We start from the raw sequence: 14,126 nt of genomic DNA on the forward strand, positions 1-14,126 counted from the left end.
TGTTACATAATCTACCTTTCTATTCAGATATATGTCTACTATTGCTATTACATCGAATTCCTTATGTGTTTATGTTTAGACTGAAATTCAAACACGACACCCACATCACACCTGACACATGATCTACTTGCAAGAATAATTGCAGTTTTCCTACTTAGACGTGGTAGTCTAATTCCTATAACTTTTATCATTTTCAGGCACAGAGTAGTCCATGAGTGAAGCAGGATGTGGCTCTGACCAGGACTTGATCTATTTGTTCCCTGGCAGTCCTAATTGCTTTTTGATTGAAATTTTTGTTTTAAGACTGATGATGTGATAAACTCTGTTTGGATTCTATTATTATTGAAATACAAATAAATGGTGTGGTTGCTTTTACCTTCCTGTATCGTTTTGAAATGCTTAACCCTGGAATCATTTGTTGGGTTTCAAAAAAAAAAATCCTGAAAAATCTGGGTTAAAATTTTGGGGCGTTACAGTTATGGTATGAGAGCCTGGGAACAATAAATCAAAGTTCACGGTCATGCCACATCCTGAGATCGCTCTGTGAGTATATTTTATTTGTTTTACTTTAGTAGTCATGATAATTACATTGTTTCTCCTATATACGTATAAATATATACCTATAATGATTTTTGAAACACTATAATGCAAAGATAGTAAAACTGTGTGTATTGAAATGGTTATTAGATGTACCGTCGATCCCAAGCTAGTTCGAGCACGACAAACTAATGGCAGGACTAAAGGGGTTTTCTGATGGAAACTCTCGGTAATCTGGCTCAAACCATGGACACTCAAATGTGCCACCAAGCGGAGTTAGCCGCAGCCATAAGTGAAAGGCATAATACGAACACAATCACCTATGAGAAGTTCTTGAAGTTGAACCTGCCTACCTTCTCAGGCAAGGCTGATCCTGAACTAGCCGAGAGTTGGATTGCAGAGACAGAACGAGCTTTTCGGGTTCTGTCTGTTCCCGTTGATAAGCAAACGGACTTCGGCACCTACCGCTTGACGGAAGATGCACAGAAGTGGTGGGACACCACCCGAACCATCCACTTTGCCGGAGTGGATACTATTCCATGGGAAGATTTCAAGCAGACATTTTTAGAGACATATTTTCCCCAGTACGCTCGTGATCAGAAGCATCAGGAGTTCTTGGAGCTTACTCAAGGAAATATGAATTTGGTAGAATACACTACCAAATTTCGGACCTTGGAGCGTTATTGCCCAAATTTGTTCGCGAATGATAAAGCCAGAGCAACTAGGTATGTGCGCGGACTCAAGGACGGATTACGACCACGAGTGATGATAAATCTGCCGTCCACTCTCGCACAAGCCATTGAAGTGGCTACTATGCTGAATGAAGAATGGGAGCGATCAAGGAAGAGTCAAAAGGACACACCGGGGAAGCGGGGAGCCGGTCCGCCGCAACATCACGGGGGCAAGAAGTACCAGCCACCTTACAAGAAGCAGAAGTACAATGGTGGAAATCGTCCTCCGCAACAACAGGGACAAAATCGGGTGTGCCATAAGTGCAACCGGTTCCACTACGGACAACCTTGCCCTAGAGACACCGGAGCATGTCTCTACTGTGGAAAGATGGGTCATTATGCCAGTCAGTGTCACAAGAAGATGACGGATATGCAGAAACGTAATGCCGGAGGAGAGCAGCAACATCAATCATCTCAGCCACAGCAAACACCACAGCAAAATGCACAGAAGAGGGTGCCTGGACGAGTATATGCCACCACTGTGGAAGAGTTGGAGAAAGGAAATCTGGTACAAGGTACTGTATTTGTCAATGGTTGTGCTGCACTTATTCTATTTGACTGTGGTGCTACACATTCGTTCATATCCGTAGAGTTTGCAAAATTACTTGGTACACATACTGAATCTCTGAAACATGAATTATATGTGTATAATCCGATAGGATATAATTCGATATGTGTAAACTACATCCCTAATGTCGTAATTGTACTGGAAGGGCAGAACTTACCTGTTGACCTAATCTCGCTCGATATGACTGAATATGATGTCATATTGGGGATGGATTGGTTATATGAACATTATGCCAATGTTCTCTGCCGCCAAGGAAAAGTGGTTTTGTCCCGACCAGGATTGCCAAAGGTTGAGTTTCGGCTCTCTAGACCTACAGTGAAGGGTCGAATTGTATCTATATTAAAGGCTCAGAAGTATATGCGACAGGGGTGCCGGGCATTCCTAGTAAATGTATTCTCCTGCGAGTCGAAGGTCACACCATTAGAAGAACTTTAAGTGGTTCGTGAATTCCCAGAAGTGTTTCCGGATGAGTTGCCTGGATTACCTCCACAGCGTGAGGTGGATTTTCATATCGAGTTGGTGCCGGGGATGGCACCGATCTCGAAAGCACCTTATCATATGGCTCCAGTAGAGTTGGAGGAACTGAAGAAACAACTACAGGAGTTGATGGAGCAAGGTTTCATTAGACCGAGCGTGTCACCATGGGGAGCACCAGTTCTCTTTGTGAAGAAGAAAGATGGTTCTATGAGGTTGTGTATAGACTATCGAATGTTGAATCAAGCAACAGTAAAAAATAAGTATCCCCTACCTCGCATTGAAGACTTGTTCGACCAATTGCAAAGGGCTAAGGTGTTTTCAAAAATCGATCTTAGATCTGGGTATCACCAACTTCGGATCAAGGACGAGGATATTCCTAAGATGGCCTTTAGAACAAGGTACGGTCACTACGAGTTCGTAGTCATGCCATTCGGACTGACAAATGCTCCCGCCGCATTCATGGATTTGATGAATCGGGTATTCAGAGCGTACTTGGATACTTTTGTGATTGTTTTTATTGATGATATACTTATATACTCTGAAAGTATAGAACAACATCGTGAACATTTGAGGATCGTATTGGGGACTCTCAAGGAACACCAGTTGTTCGCAAAATTCTCCAAGTGAGAATTCTGGCTCGAGAAGGTCATGTTCTTGGGTAACGTCATATCGCGAGATGGAGTCGCTGTGGACCCGGCTAAAGTTGAAGCTGTATTAAATTGGGGTCAACCGAAGAATATCAGCGATATCAGGAGTTTTCTAGGATTAGCAGGCTATTATAGAAGATTCATTCAGGACTTTTCACGGATTGCCATGCCCATGACCAAGCTTCTGAGGAAAGGAATTAAGTTCGAATGGACGGATAAGTGCGAGGAGAGTTTCCAAATCTTAAAGAAGAAGCTTACCACCGCACCAGTGTTGGCTTTGCCTTCAGGTCATGGTGGTTTTGTGGTCTACTCAGACGCATCAGGTACTGGGTTGGGATGTGTTTTAATGCAAAATGGTAAGGTGATAGCTTATGCCTCTCGCCAATTAAAGATTCATGAACGGAACTATCCAACTCATGATCTCGAATTGGCAGTCGTGGTGTTCGCGTTGAAAATATGGCGACATTACCTGTATGGGGAACAATTCGAGGTATTTACTGATCACAAAAGTCTCAAGTACCTGTTTTCCCAGAAAGAGTTGAACATGCGACAACGACGATGGTTGGAGTTTATAAAGGATTACGATTTTACCATTTCCTATCACCCAGGAAAGGCAAATGTAGTAGCTGACTCTCTCAGCCGAAAAGTTGGTTGCAGTTTGACTAGTCTTTTGACAAAAGGGTGGAATTTGGTGGAGGAATTCATTGATTGGAAACTGTTTTCAGATATCGTGGGAAGTATCAGGTTATCTAATTTATCTGCCCATCCAGAGATCCTTACAAGGATTATTGAAGGTCAGAAAGTTGATCCCCAGTATGAGAAACTGAAGTCATTAACCCAACAAGAAAATTCACACTTCTCACTCAAAGAAGATGGTAGTATTTGGATGAAAAAGCGACTTTGGGTCCCTAGTGATCCCAAGTTGAAAGAAGAACTATTGGGTGAAGCACATAGGTCCAAATACACCATACACCCAGGAGGCACAAAAATGTTTAAAAATTTACAACGAGGGTATTGGTGGAATGGAATGAAGCGTGAGGTCGCAAGTTATGTCTCGAAGTGTTTGACTTGTCAGCAAGTCAAGGTGGAACATCAGAAGCCTGGTGGAATGATGCAGCAAATGGAGATTCCACAGTGAAAATGGGAAGAAATCACCATGGACTTCGTGGTGGGTTTGCCGAAAACACGGAAACAACATGACACGATATGGGTAATAGTGGATCGACTGACTAAATCGGCTCATTTCCTACCCATATGAATAAATCAATCCCTCGAGAGCTTAGCAGACTTATACATCAGAGAGGTTGTTCGACTGCATGGAGTACCAGTTTCTATTATATCAGATCGAGACCCTCGATTTACTTCTCGGTTTTGGGGTCAGTTACAATAAGCCTGGGGTACGAAACTGAAGCTGAGTACTGCTTTTCACCCTCAGACTGACGGACAATCAGAGAGGACTATCCAGACACTAGAAGATATGTTGCGAGCATGTATGCTGGATTGGAAAGGTGAGTGGGACAAGCATGTTATTTTAGACAAATATGCTTACAATAATAGTTACCATGCGAGTATCGGCATGGCTCCTTTCGAAGCTCTGTACGAAAGACCATGTAGATCACCTGTGTATTGGGATGAAATTTGTGATCGATCGGTAGAATCACCAATCGTGTTACAACATTATACCCAACAGATCAAAATGATAAGAGATAGACTGCTCACAACACAGAGTCGACAAAAGAGTTATGCAGATCAAAGGCGCAGGGAGCTCAATTTTGATGTGGGGGATCGGGTCTTTGTGAAAGTATCACCCACCAAAAGTGTGTTTCGTTTTGGTAAGAAAGGAAAATTGAGTCCCAGATATGTCGGACCTTTTGAGATTTTGGAACGGATTGGAGAAACAGCCTATCGTATAGCCCTACCTCCTCAATATGCTCAGATACATAACGTATTCCATGTATCTATGTTAAGAAAATATCTTCAAGATCCGTCGCATGTCATCCAATATGAGGACGTAGATATAAGGGAAGACCTAACAATGGAAGAAAAACCAGTGGAGATATTGGAACGGAGTGAGCGAGTCTTGAGATCAAAGACCATTCCTCTCGTTAAGGTGAGATGGCAACACCATGGCATCGATGAAAGAACGTGGGAACCGGAGGCTAATATGCGAGAAAAATACCCCAAGTTGTTCGAGTAAACACCGACAGGTAAATTTCAAGGACGAAAATTTTTTTTAGGAGGAAAGGATGTAACAACCACAAATTTTATACTAAAACTTAAGAATTATGTGGATTTGGGCCTAGAATCCGTTATTGGATCCAAAAGAAAAATGCGCATATTAGAGTATTTTAGTAATATTATATAAATAAATATCTAAGAATTTAGATTTTTCAAATCCACGGTTCGGACCCAAGTGGATCCAACCCCTGGGTCCATTAATGTTCAAGCGACCCGGACCCAAATCAAATTGGGTCCACCATCGCGGGTCGGGGGTCGGACCCGGACCCGACGCACTCCCTGTAATAAACTTTTATTACAGGGAGGGATAAAGAGGGGGGGGGGGGGGGGGGGGCGATAGGAGGGCCGCCCGATAAAATTGAAAAAGGGGGGAACCGTCTTCCCCGATAAGCCGCAGGTTAGGGTTCTTTTGAACCCTAACAATTTTTTTGAGAATGGGGGAGGGGAGAAGCCGAAGCCACCGGGCTTCCTTCCTTTTTGGAAGGTCACCCACCTTAAAAAAGGGGACCCCGAACTCTTTCTCCCTCTCTTTCTCTCGCTGTCCCATTCTCTCTCTCTCTCACTCTCTTCTACCTCTCTAAACCTCGAAGCTCCCTCCGACCCCAGGCCGCAGCCCGAGACCTTGCAGTGAAGAGCTGACCTCGCCGGTGGTGGTGCTGTCCAGGCCGACCGACCCCTCTCGTGCATGCCGCAACACCCTCGCCGGATAATGGTAGGTTTTCTGTGATTGTTTTTCCGGATAATCATGGGTTTGGTGGGGTGTGGGGTTCCCGTAAATCCTTAACGAAATAGGGTTTTGGGGGTTTGAGGTGCTGGAAACCCCAATCAACAAGTTTGGGGGTTTCGGATTGCCAATAGTGAGGTTTCTGTGCCTTTGTCTAGGTATCGATTTCAAGTATGTCGTGTGTTGCTGTTCGAAGTCTTTTTGGGGATTTTCGATTCTAATATAGGATCGGCTGAGATTTCGTAGCTTACCTGTTTCAATAGGTGAAATCGTTGAGCATGACCACTATGAGTGGGTTTAAGTTGTGTAAAAACGCAAAATCACAATTCTGCGTTTGAGTTGTACACACAGGAACCCTTCGTTGGTCCCCTGTTTACCATATCAACAAATGATGAGTGGGTACTCACAGAAAATACTGAACCCGATGTGATAAATCTCGGCGAGATTAGATACCAACTGTAAAAAAAAAAGAGAAAAAGTATGTACTTGCCTTCTTGAAAAAAAATAATCTTGCCTTGCTCAATCATTAAACTGTTATTGTTTGTCCCCTGCTCAAAATCCTGATTCATAGTTTTTTTTTTTAATATGTGTTTTGTTTAGAAATCAAAATATCTTGTTAAATTGTCATTTGATGCATGAACGATGATATATGCATTTAATCAGAACTGTGTGGTCGCATAGTCTGTCTGAGACAAGATTGTTCTGTTTGAGAAACTGTCCAGCCGGTGTATATTGGTAGGTCACCTAAGAAATTTTTTACGATGTGAGCACCCACATCATACGTATATGTCATGTTCAGAGTATGGTTCCATGGTCACCCTACCACATGTTCTGACATATCAATACTCAGATCCTAGGTTATGTTGAGAAACTTTGGGTTTTGGCGATAACTCTATTTGTTATTACCTATATACAGCTGAGTTTTGAATATTTAATGGCACATGTTAGTATGCTCTGCATATTTCCACTTAGACTCGTTATGAAATGGATTCTGGAATGATGACCATGCCTGCGATGTTTTTATTTGTTAAGCTGCATAATTTTGATGCTTATATACCTATTAAGTTATATACATGCTGAAATCTTATTAAACCACCTGAGTGTATTGAAATTGAATTGTAGTTATTGATATCTATAACTTGAAACGTCCATGCCTAGTATGTTCTAATTCTGTTTTGCTCTAGCTAGAGTTAATCATTCAAGAAAGATATTGCAAATATGAATTCTTGTTGTTTGACTGGGAGAATCCCTGAAATTACATAAAATGAGCTATGTCCTGTATGATTTTCTGAAATATTCAATGACCAATATGTTGTGAAATTAATAATACTCAAATGCCTGTTCAGCTGCATATTCTCTTATAGTCATGTGTATATTAAACTGTAAAATTTTCAATGCATAGCTAGCTGCATGTTAAGACGATGCTCAAATGCATATTTAGCGGCTTAGTAAATTGATGAGTCAAGTGCATATTAAGGTCCGTAACTTCTGATGATCAAACACATATTATATTAAAATAGAACAAAAAAATGGAGTGAATGAACTACAAATGGTGTTGTTTGGAAAACCCTGCCTAATGGGCAATCTGGGTTGAATACCCGATGTAGGAGAGTTGTGAAACATATTAAAGAAATGTCATTCATTGAAAATGTTTGTTGCATGCAGTCAAGTTATGTGAATTGCTTTTATTTGTCCACGGTGAAGTAAAATGAATGATAGGGAGTTTGGGAATCTTGCCTAATTGGGCAATATGGATTGGATATCCGATGCAGGTACTTTGGTTAATGAGCTTGCACTCAATGTCAACAACATTGGTGAGAAAATTAAAGGTTAATTTCTGTGAGCCTGACTGGTTGAAAGATACCGGGGCATTTGTCTCCGATTGGTTTAAAAGTACCAAAGCATTTAGAATAAGGATCATAATACTGATAAGAAACTTAAAATTAATTCTTGTTGCCCGACTGGTATAAAGGCACCGGGCATTCGTGCTTGACTGGTTTAAAGGCACCGGAGCATTTTGAGTGGGTTTAAGCAATCAATATGGACAAAGGATTTGGATGGTTTATTCACCTTGGTAAAATGACTAAGGTTGGGATTCTACTGCTAGGATAGTGGAAGGAAGTTGGGGAAATACCCCATACTTCGGGAAAATAATTAAATGAAAAGATTAACCCACTCAGATTCGGGCTTACCTTGGAGAGGGTAAGTGGTACAAAACTCTGGGGACATGTGTTTGGTTTCGAGCGTAAAGCGACTCGTTGGTCCCAGTCCTCAGAGTCGGGGGACCCGGACTACCAAATGTGTCCTAGGCGGTAGTTCTATGTTCTTCTGCAAAAGTTAGGGATGCATCCTGTTTTGGTTTTGGCCTTTGGGAGTTTCTCTCGGTCACTGGCCGCTCCCTTGGGATTTCAGTCACAGTTAGAATGTTCGGGTTAATAAAACAACTTTGAATAATATACCCCCGAACGTTCTCTTCTGTGATGGTTGCCTTGGCCTGTGTGTACCCGCGGGATAAGAAAATATAAACATCAACTAGAACAGTTAGGTATCACTGTGTTGGAGTCATTAAAAAGACATTTGCATACTCTTTCATCATGCTTTATATTTGGTGCTTATAATGAAACAACATTCTAAACTGTGCATATATTAGTTAATTGAATTCATATTATGAATGTTATATAGATGTTATTCATGTTAGTGTAAGTTCTGCTTTAATTGCTTAATACCTTGCTTAATTGTTGTAGTTGCATAACGTGCTTTTTGTGATTAAGTATAACTGTTACATAATCTACCTTTCTAGTCAGATATATGTCTACTATTGCTATTACATCGAATTCCTTATGTGTTTATGTTTAGACTGAAATTCAAACACGACACCCACATCACACCTGACACATGATCTACTTGGAAGAATAATTGCAGTTTTCCTACTTAGACGTGGTAGTCTAATTCCTATAACTTTTATCATTTTCAGGCACAGAGTAGTCCATGAGCGAAGCGGGATGAGGCGTTGACCAGGACTGGATCTATTTGTTCCCTGGCGGTCCTAATTGCTTTTTGATTGAAATTTTTGTTTTAAGACTGATGATGTGATAAACTCTGTTTGGATTCTATTATTATTGAAATACAAATAAATGGTGTGGTTGCTTTTACCTTCCTGTATCGTTCTGAAATGCTTAACCCTGGAATCATTTGTTGTGTTTCAAAAAAAAAATCCTGAAAAATCTGGGTTAAAATTTTGGGGCGTTACATGTAGGGGTGATGCTAATGATAATGTCTATTTTTTTTTATGATGATGGTCATGTATTGTATCTAAGCCAAACTATTAGTCATGATGTATTGTAACTAAATACTCATATTTTTTGTAAATGAATGTGGATGTAAATCACGTCAATTTGTATTTATGAAGTTACCACAACAACGATATGTCTTTGTGAACGAAATCGATTTGTATTTATGAAGTTACTTCGATTTGTATCATTGAAGTTACCTCGATTTGTACTTTATTAAGTTTAAATATTGTGTCGATTTGTTTATTATTTTTCTTTTCTACTTTTTATGAATTAGTCATTGTGTAAATCGTGATAGGACATATCATTCACATAGACAAAGCTCATAAAAGCAAATCTCGTTAGGATCAATCATTTTTGCTTTATGTCTGTGACTATACAAATCATGATAGAACACTTTCGCTATAAAAAATAAATCATGATCTGTTATACAAAGAATTATATAATTATAGAATGTTACGTTACAACAAAGAATTATAATTGGTTGTAAGTCAATCGGTATCAAGCAAATCACGATAGCACGTAGCGTTCATACGTACAAATTGTTTCAACCTTTTATCAATCATTGTGTAAATCAAGATAGGAAGACAAAACTCATAAAAGCAAATCATAATTTTCACTTTACACAACGCTAAATGCTTCTTTGATTTTTATTTATGAAGGTCGAACATTACAACGATTTATTCAGTGGCACTTGTGTGTTACATTTATTAAAAAAAGAATTATACAATTATAGAATGTTATGTTACAAAAAAGAATTATAGAATTACAACAAAGAATTATCGGGATGCAAAACTCACATAATGTTTATTTAGTGGCACTTGATGACTCAAATAGACTATGACATACAAATCAACTTTTTTTTCGTGATGGACTCTCTTTCCTCGGTAGCCTCTTGGTTCCCTCGATCTTATTAAAACCACTGGTAATCATATCTACCAATGTATCATATTGTGATCGCATTTGTCTCCCCAAATTTTGTACATGCTTTTATAACTCCTTATTCTCCCTCTTCAGCATCTCTAACCTTGTGGCGGAGACTATCTTCTTCTTTGTGAGCTATGTTGGCTCCTCATCGTGTACTGCAACTGAAGAAATCGTAGTTGTAGTCGGAGGGACACGGTGGACGTTATTTCTATGTTGAGAGATGACATACTGGGGGACAAGAGGAACCTTACTTCCATGTTGCTTCTTCTCAATCTCTAAATTTCGATGCATGGGTTCCCAATATTTTTTGAAATAGTTGGGGTCATATTGTCGTTCTTTATAATCATATGCTATGGCATGAACACCTCCTTTGTTCCAGCTATCCAATTGTTTCCTGAAGCGTTAGTGCCAATTTATGCTCCTGGCCCCACCACTATTCATCTTCCTTCTTAGGGATGGCAGTGGGGCGGGGCGGGGGAGAAGGTCTCCACCCCCGCCCCGCCTCAAGATTAGAACCTCCATCCTCGCCTCCATCCCTGGCGGGGATGGATTTAAACCTTCACCCCCGCCTTCATCCCCGTTTCACGTCCTCCATCCCCGGTTCAAACGGGGATGAGGCGGGGTGGGGCAGGGCGGGGAAAAGTGCGTGTCCATCCCCGTCTCCATCCCCGGGAGGGGATGGATTTTAACCTTCGTCCCCGCTTCCATCCCTGTTTCATACCCTTCATCCTCGGTCCAAACGGGGCGAGGCAGGGCAGGGCCCCGCTTTTTCCCGGTCCACTGCCATCTCTATTCTTTCTCACTACCACAGACTGCTTTGGGGTTGACTGTCCCAAGCCAGCTTATAGAAGAACTCGACTACCATGCTGCAACTCGGTTTCAGATTTGCTAAATAGCCAAATATCGCAGCTAGACAGTCTTGCAGCCTCAGCAACAACCTCTTGGTCCTCGTCCCCTCCATCTCCATACGGTCTCCACACAATCTGTACATTGGAGATTGTGGTTTAGGTATAGACATAATTATTCATGCTAATGAATGCTAACTATTAAAATGATTTATAATAACGAGTGTTAAATATATTACAACGATTGTTAATAATGAGTGCTTTGTATTAAAATAATTTACACTAATGAATGCTAAATATTATAATGATTTACAATAATGAATGTTAAATGCTAAAGCGATAACGCTTTGTACTAACGAAGACAAAATCCTTCAACGATCATTACTTAAGAATGCTAAACATTACAATGATTTACACTAATGAAAGTTAAATGCTAAAGCGATAACGATTTGTACTAAGGAATACAAAATCTTGCAATGATCATTACTTAAGAATGTTAAACATTAGAATGATTTATACTAATGAATGTTAAATGCTAATGCGATAATGATTTATACTAACGAAGATAAAATCCTGCAACGATGATTACTTAAGAATGCTAAACATTTTAATGATTTATACTAATGAATGATAAAAGCTAAAACGATTGTAAACGATTTTAAATCATCTATCTCATTTAATTGCAGACCATCTAAAATGAACTTAGCATTATCCTCCTTGACATTTATTGTAGCCCACCGACCGATCTTGAAAAAACCACAAATCGCAGGGCCACACTGAGAACACAAGGCGACAATATGCTCCTACGTCCAGGACTACAAAAATAATATACTAGTAAGACTATAACCTTCAACGATCTTAATCTACAACTATTAAATATGTAATAAACAATTACCTGGACAAATGGCCAAAACCCTCCAACGGTTTTTGTACCCTTAGTTGCACGGTAAAGTTGATTGTATAAGTGTGCAAGCATAACAGCACTCGATGCATAGTTGTTGACTTCATCTAAGTCTTCCAAGAATTGCAGTCACATATAACTTAACCTCGAACCAGACAAATCTGAAAATAAAGTAAGTCCAAAAAAAGAAAAAAGAAAGTCGCGCAACTCTTGGTCAGCTGTTTCAGATGCACATGTAGCGGACTGGCCTTCTCATTTATTACGAAAAGAAGAAACTTTCATCGATGTGGAATTGCTTCCACCAGAAATACATTGACCCCAGTCCTTCATTGACATTCCTAGAAGGGTCGTGCACTTGTCTCTTGCGTTATAGTTTGAATCCTGTGCTAGGATAGCACTTTCATGGCACTTAAGACTCGTAATATGTGTCATAACTTTTAGGGTTATGGTGATCTCAAAACCATCAAATTGGAATGTGTTCATCTTATGATTCCACTTATTGACCAGATGGGTCATGGTGTTCCAACACGTTCCAAAATAATGTTGGTCCAGAAGGCTACCAAAGTGCATATTTCGTAATCGATCCTTCTAATAGTCACTCAGTTGTCCATACCACGACAGAACTGCAGGCCACTGACACTGCCCTTTGAGCTTTTCACCTGGTACTCTACTTCTCTTTTGACCTCCCTGTAACACAAAATAGCATATTATTCGTATCAAATCATAATTAGTCTCATTTATACTTTTACACGTCGTTGTACACAGTAATCGCTATATATAATAATTATTGTACACTCGCTATCACTGTAATCGTATACATAATAATTGATATCAAAGTAATCGCTATATATACTAATCGCTATACATAGGTCACAGTAATTGCTATACGTAGTAATCGCTATCATAGTAATCGCTATCATAATAATCGTTATACATAGTAATCGCTATACATAATAATACCTATCACAGTAAATTATTACGTAAATGCTATACGTACTAATCACTATTACGGTAATCGTTATACATAGGTCATAGTAATCGTTATCACAATAATCGCTATCACAGTAATCGTTATCACAATAATCGCTATACATAGTAATTGCTATCACAGTAATCATTATACATAATAATATCTATCACAGTAAATCATGATAGACAAGAGCGTTTTACGTACATCCTCTCTCTCCCTCATCTGCTTTTCTTGTTGCTCCATCATTCGCTTCTCCTCCTCCCTCATCTGCCTTTCTTGTTCTCCATTCATTCTCTCATCCTCCTTTCTTGCTCTGCCTTTCTTATTGCTTCTTCGCTTTGTTGCCTCCCTCCTCTGCTTTTCTACTTTTTCCTTCCTTCGCTCATTCGCCTCCCTCTTCTGCTTTTCTACATCTTCCTTCCTTTCCTTTTCCTTCACTTCCTCATCCTGCTTCTTCCTTTTCCTTTTCTTATCTTTCCCGTCCTCCTTCTCCTTCCTTCGTCTTTCCTTCTCTTCCTCGTCTTCTTTCTCCTTCATTTGCCTTTCATTCTCTTTCTCATCCTCCTTTCTTTGCCTTTTCTTCTCTTCCTCATCCTTTTTCTCCTTCTTTTGCCTTTTCTTCTCTTCCTTGTCCTCCTTCTCCTTCCTTTGCCTTTTCTTCTCTTCCTCATCCTCCTTCTTTTTCTTTTGCCTTTCCTTCTCTTCCTCATCCTGATTCTTCTTCCTTTGCATTTCCTCTTCCTTCTTCGTCATTTGCCTTTCCTTCTCTTCCTCATTCTGATTCTTCTTCCTTTGCATTTCCTCTTTCTTCTTCATCATTTGCCTTTCCTTCTCTTCCTCCTCCTTTTTCTTCTTCAATTGTCTTTCCTTCTCTTCCTCTTTCTCCTTATTCTTCTATTGCCTTTCCCTCTCCTCTTTTTCCTCCTTCCTTATTTGCCTTTTCTTCTTTTTCTTTTCATTTTCCTCCTCCTTCTTCCTTTGCTTTTTCTTCTCTTCGTCATCCTTCTTTTTCTTCTTCATATGTACTTCTTTCTTATCCTTATTCTTTTGTGTTTCATCTTCACTATTTGATGGATCAGGCTTCGCATTATAAAATTTCAACGCTTTGTCCCTGTCTTTATCATTCTCAATCTTTATTATATTTTGGTATGTTTCATAACGCTCATATATATCGGACTGGCAGATCACTTCTCCAGTAGTCATCCCCTCGAACGACGGGGGCTTTCTTGTCTTACGAATTTTAGTCATTGCTAACATGCACAATACATAAA

The sequence above is a fragment of the Nuphar pumila genome, chromosome 1 (genome assembly GCF_984573655.1).
Source record: "Nuphar pumila chromosome 1, dmNupPumi1.hap1.1, whole genome shotgun sequence".
In the NCBI taxonomy this organism is placed as follows: domain Eukaryota; kingdom Viridiplantae; phylum Streptophyta; class Magnoliopsida; order Nymphaeales; family Nymphaeaceae; genus Nuphar; species Nuphar pumila.